The 6,747-nt window shown below is 39.1% G+C and overlaps 1 pseudogene; it reads right to left on the minus strand.

Moving 5' to 3' along the window:
- Nucleotides 1–569: 569 nt before the first annotated feature.
- LOC101638303 lies at nt 570–975 on the minus strand (annotated as a pseudogene).
- Nucleotides 976–6,747: the final 5,772 nt, after the last annotated feature.

The following is a 6,747-nucleotide window of genomic DNA, read 5'->3' on the forward strand; positions in this document are numbered from 1 at the left end:
ACAGAGAAACGAGCTTTATATTTTTATATTTTTTGTTTAATAAGGGCTTCTAGAATTTTGAGCAATACTTTTTGACTTACCCTATTATATCTCAGTTTGTTTAACCATTCTACTGTTGATAGACCTTTGTGTTATTTACAATTTGAGGCTATCACAAAGCCTTGTACTTAATTTCACATGGATGCACATGTTTCTTTAGGATATAAATTGATTAATGAATTTCTGGGTTATAGAAAATGCATTTCTGCACATTCATTCAATGATGCCAACCTGCTTACCAAAATAAATGTACCAACAGGACTCCCTGGACAGCTACTAGTTAAAAAGTTATCAGTTCAAACCTTTCCAGAGGCACCTCAGGAAACAGTCTGGTTGAGTATTTGGAAAGGACAGTCTTGAAAATGCTGTAAGCAGTTCTACTCTGCACCCATGAGCTACGTAATCAAAATGAATGTGATGGTTGCTAACAGTAGCAACATTGTTCTCTCTAAAATAATTTCATAAGTTTGAGAATATGATGAATATTCAGTTGTCTTTTGGGGAGGGGGTTTAATAATTTTGACTCAAAATCACAGCTTCTGGAAGAACCACTTGTTTTTGCCTGTCTTGTACCTCTCCTCAAATTTGACCTTCGCCTCCAGATGGGCCTTGCGTTGAAGAGCAGCGTCTCTGAAGACATTCCTTGTTGACGATAGTTTTGTCCAAGGGGCTGTCTACGGAGTACCTCGTAGGCATGAGGTGATTATAGTTATACACTTTCACAAAAGATTTGATCTTTGACCTCTTGGCAATTTTCTTCTTGCCCATGGCAGCTGTCACTTTGCAGGGATAGCGGTCGATTCCAGCTACCGGGGCTTGGCTGTAGGGGCGGTCTGAGGTGCCATCGTTCATGTTCTTCACGATGACGGCTTTGCATCTCGAATAGCGTCCCGCCAGGACCAGCACCACCTTCCCGGGTTTCATGAACTTGCCCATTTCGACAACAGGCTCTCAGGCCGACAACAGAAAGGAAGAACCAGTTTTCTTTTAAGGAAGGATCTCACATTGTCAAATGGTACTTCTTTCATCTTATTGGCCAGGTCCTACTCTCATGGCCAACCTAGCTGCAATAAAAGAAGACACTATACTTATTTTATGTCCTCCTATATGTAGTTGAAGCTTGAGATTCTATCATTTATTTTAAAAAGGAGAGGATATATATATGTATATATATATATGCAGTCACTGCCACATTATAGACAATAATTTTAAAAATAACTATCATTTATTGATCTCTTACTGGGTATTTTGCAAATATTTTAAATACTACCTATTACACTATGAATTCCAGTTTATAAACATTTCACCTGAGATTAACCCAAAAGTGTAAGGCAGAATTGAAAACCTAGGCAGGCGAACCCATGCTTGTGGCCAGCCATTATCTCCAAAAGGAATATTAGTGTTTGGGCTGCCAAATGTTTTCTCCCTGTTTATTTTTGGAAATTTCTAAAGGTAGTTTTCTTATCTGGCTACAGGAACGTTACCATCTCCAAAGTGTCTCTGTGTGTGTGTGTGTGTATACTATAAGTAGATAATGTTTCTGCATCATTATTCGTAAAATTCTGCACATGAAGTCTTAGAATAAGTCCCTGTCCTTACTAGTTTTAATTTACCTTTATTTGCGCCATGGTTTCTGTAAATCTACATGAAAAGAAAAAACGCTTAGACATGTGCTTGAATATGAACTAAGCTGAGGAGCCGTGATAAAGTGGGAGAAGTAAAGTCCTCAGTGGTACACACCAATTCCACTTATTGTAGAAATCTCTTGTGGTGACCTTGGGCTTTATTGTAGTATTCACCCACTGCATTGTTGAAGCCATAACAATGGTGTTGCTTCGTGTTTATTAAGAACCTGCTCTGTGGCAGGCATAATTCTACACACAAGGGATGCAGAAACAAGTGGGGAGACAATCCTGGCCTTTAGGAAGTTCACAAGTCCTTGTCTGAAGTTGTTTTTGCTTTTCATCTTGTCAGACAATTCAATACAATGCGGCCAGGATGATCTTTTTGAAACAACTGATAACACGATTGCCTGCTTGGACTCTCTCAGTTCTCTGTCACCCACAAGACACAATCTAAAATCCGCAGCATGGAACAATTGCCACCTCCACCCCATGTAACTGGCACCCTTAGCCTTGGGCTATTTATTCTCTGAACATTTCACAGAGCCTCCTGCTCCAAATCTTTGTTCTCCTGTTTCATTTCACAACTTCATAAAGTACTAAAACCCTACTCATTCTGCAAGGTTCAGTTGTTCCTCCTATTGTAATTTTGGTGAGAATTGTTATCTTTTTGGCACTCCTACAGTTTGTTTTTTGTCTATGTATACCACAACAGTGGTATCACTTTGGACAATTTTCATGTTTTGTATACTAATTGGTTGTTTCATGTTTGCTTCCATATTCAGACTACAGTCTTCTTGAGACCCTGGACTGTGTCTTAATTATCTTTATATATGCTAGGAATAGTATAAGGCCTAATTCAAAGTGAGCATGCAAATGAACATTTTATTGGATTTACTTCTTAAAAACTGACACCAGGTCATTTTACACTAATAGCTATCACAATATTTTCCCATTACATGTGTTTTGTGTTTTTGTTGGAGCACCATTGTGTACAAACTATCACACACACACACACACACACACAAACTCCCACACAGCCAATGTGAACCGAGTGTGAATATGGTAGATAATCAGCTTGAGGCAGACTTTCAAATTAGCACAGACCAGATCATGCAGAAAATTTGGATATATGGAATGCCAAGAATATTACACACATGTATTGCATAAGTAACTTATTGTCTTGTGGCTGCTAACTTATAGGGGCAACCTCACTTACTATCTTTTGATCAGTGAAGGGCTGTTTTGCATCAAGAGGTTGGAATAAACATTTTAGGACAGGAGGTGGAATGAACAGGATGACAGGGGTTTGTCTTTATGGCTTATGTTATCTAATTAACTATATAAGTAATGGTGTGACAGCAGCAACATGTAAATAATTTTTCACAAATGTAGCAGATACATGTAAGATTTCATATTGAAATAATTTACCTTTTTAAAATAGTTAAAACCAATGTTATTATATCTTTGTAACATTTGCATCTATAGACAGTATGATTTTTTTCTCTGTCCAACATGTTCAATTCTTCAACATTTTTCTTAGTATAAGCCATCTTATATTTCACATAATTATTGGACATTTGAAAATGGAAAAATTAACTTACTCAAAGCTCTGGTCAGAATAAGAATTCTATTCATGCATAGATTTGACACTGTAACCAGAAAAAAAAGGGGGGGGGAGTGTTCTGAAATAAACAGCAATACTTGGGTCTCCATTTCTTTGGGAAAAAATGGAAGAGTCAATTTTAAAACCTTTATTATTCCCCTTTGTAATACTTACCATAAATCACTCTACATGCTGTAATCATCTGAGGTCAAACAATTTTCCCAAGATTACAGAGATAGGAAAAACTCAGGTCTTCTGACATTTATGGTATACTAGTTCATTCACTGATTTATTCATCAACTATTTTAAAGCACCTATTATTATATATGTACTGGTTGGAGCAAGCTAATAGAATTAATTCAATCAGTGTGAAAGAGATATTAAGACATTTATATAAGTAATTATTATCCTCTGAGGAAATAGAGAGGGAAGATGGCGGAGCAGGTGAGCCGCATTCTCTGAGAACTCTTTCGAACAAGGAGGGTTTGGCGTCCAGGTAGCTGAGTGGAAGGAGTCTGGTGAGTGAAATATCCCCCTGGGACAGCACCCCACCCCCACCCCACGCATTTGTCCTGAGCCGGGGCCTCAGTGATCCAGGATCGGATTCTTGGGACATCTCGGGTCAGCAGGCCGCTGCCACCGCAGCTGCGACTAGCTATAGCCCCACTCCACCCCCAGACCAGGAACCCGCACCCAGAGTCCCTTGGCTGCCCTGCCAAGACACGTGCAGCGGTGGCGAGACCCCCTACAGCAGCTGCCCACTCATGGGACCCCACTAGGAGAGATTCCCTTCCCCGCAGTTCCCATCTCCCCACGTGGCAGCGATCTGCCCAGGGAGTTTAAAAGAAAATAATACTTTATTATTTTAATGAATAAGTTGTAGGAATACAAAAGAATGATTGATTAGGTAACTAAGATATCTGATCACATTACCCATACCTATGGGAAATCTAGCTGTTTGGGTCACAAAAACCACAATAGCACCATTAGATACCTAATGGAAAATTAATCAACTGGCTGTAACATAGTAACTTCCAAATATCTAAACTTGCAAATTAAAAATAGAATGATACAACAAATGCCATAAATGTACAGAATGGAAATATCATACTTATTATGCATGGGAAAATCATTATTTCTCTTTATTCTTCTAAAGAGTTTGTAATTTTATTCAAGGCATTTTTGATTTCTTTAATCTTATATTAAATGGAAGATAAGGACATTGGATTAAATTTCAGAAGAAGACATATTAGTAATAATTACATATACAGGAAAATAATTTTAAGAAAACCTAAGAGTAATTGTTTCCCATAAAATCAAAATATTTTTAATAGTAGTTCTCATTACTTTATCATTTTAATTTAAACCAATTTTGTTCTTTAAAATATAAATTAATTAAACAAATACTTTTCGAACACCTATTATTTGCTCAATATGTATTTGCTCAACACAATGTACATGCCATACAAGTTCAATTTGTATGCTGAGCAAATTATCAGAGAAGCTGGATTATATGAAGAAGAATGTGACATCAGGATTGAAGGAAGACATTAGCTACCTGAGATTTGCAGATGGCACACCTTGCTTGCTGAAAGTGAAGATTTGAAGCACTTGCTGATGAGGATCAAGGATTGTAGCCTTCAGTATGTATTAAAACTCAATGTAAAGAAAACCAAAATCCTCACAACTGAATCAATAAGTAACATCATGATAAATGAAGAAAAGGAAAATGTTAAGGATTTTCTCTTGCTTGGGTACATAATCAATGCTCATGGAAGCAGCAGAAAGAGAAGGAGTGGATCTCATCATGGCCCACCAAGCCCGGGGGATGATAACCCTGCTTGGAGCATCCAATGCACAGAGAGGACCATAGGGCCAGCCTCACTACAAGACATGACGTTCCCTCACTGACCCATTGCACTACAGGGCACAGCACTGGGCACACTGTGTGAAAAGTGTACCTAGTATGCCCCATGTACAGTGGGATGCAACATGAAAGGAGTGAAACAGGACAGCAAGGGGAGCAAAATAACCCAGTCACAGAGGAATCCTGAAAATAGACTTCTGACTCAGGGGACAGGGTTTGACACCTCAACAGACCAGATTGGAAAGCACTCATAAGGGTCACCAGACAGAACTGGAACTTTTTTTTTCTTCCCTTTCACCCTGTGTCTACCTATATATGATAGGCAAGACAAACAATCTCAAGGAGAAAACAATGGGACTGACAGTCCCAGGGGGACATGGGAGAGGAGGGGGCGGGGAGGGGGAGCGGGGAGCCAACAAACTCAGGGATAAGGGAACAACAAGAGATCTAAAATTAATGGCGAGGAGGGTGTATAATGCCTGGTGTGGTTTGATCAAGTGCAATGTATCTGAGAGGAATTACTGAGAGCTGAATGGAGGGTGAACATGATAGTGGGACAGGAGGAAGGTGAAAGGAAATACAGGAAAGAAGTAGAGGCAAAAGCTATTTATAGAGGTATGGCAATAGGTATGTATATAAGTAAATATATGAATTTATAATGAAAGGGATAGAGGCCAATGTATACATATTTATATGTTAAGTATTAAGATAGCAGACAGACTTTTGGTCTCTACGCAAAGCCTCCTAAACACAAGAACACTTTGTTCTAATAACCTGGCACTCTCTCCCTCTCTCTTTGAATCATTTTATTGGAGGCGCTTACAAATCTCATGACAATCCATCATTCAATTGTATTAAGCACTCTTGTACATATGTTAACCTGTCACTCTGTGATACTAATCTTCCTGACACAAACGCTGAAAACAAAATGGGTGCATAAGCAAATGTGGTGAAGAAAGTAGATGGTGCCTGGTTATCAAAAGATATAGTGTCTGGGGTCTTAAAGGCTTGAAGTTAAACAAGCTGCCATCTAGCAGGGAAGCAAATACACCCATGCGAAAGAAGCACACCAGCCTGTGTGATCATGAGGTATGGACAGGATCAGGTATGAGGTATCAAAAGTGCCAAAACAAACAATTAAATTGATGTGAAATAGGGGGGTGGAGTGGAGACTCAAAGCCCACCTGTAGACAATTGGACATCCCCCCACAGAAGAGTTACAAGGAAGGGACGACTCAACCAGGGTGCAGCATAGCACCGATGAAACACACATCATTCTAGTTCCTGAATGCTTCCTTCCTGCCCCACCACCATGACCCAGTTCTACCTCACAAATCCGACTAGTCCAGAGTACACACATTGGTACAGATAAGAGCTCTGGACACATGGAATTCAGGACAAATAAATCCCTCAGGAACAGTAGTGGGAGTAGTGATATCATGAGGGTAGATAAAGACATGTACATATGCAAATATATTTATATATGAAGATGGGGAAATAGATCTATGTGCCTAGATTTATAGGTTTAGTATTAAGGTAGCAGAAGGACATTGGGCCTCCACTCAAGTACTCCCTCAATGCAAGAATACTTTGTTCTATTAAATTGGCATTTT

The sequence above is a fragment of the Echinops telfairi genome, unplaced genomic scaffold, assembly GCF_000313985.2.
Source record: "Echinops telfairi isolate 266 unplaced genomic scaffold, ASM31398v2 ScPeMD7_7410;HRSCAF=8448, whole genome shotgun sequence".
NCBI lineage: Eukaryota > Metazoa > Chordata > Mammalia > Afrosoricida > Tenrecidae > Echinops > Echinops telfairi.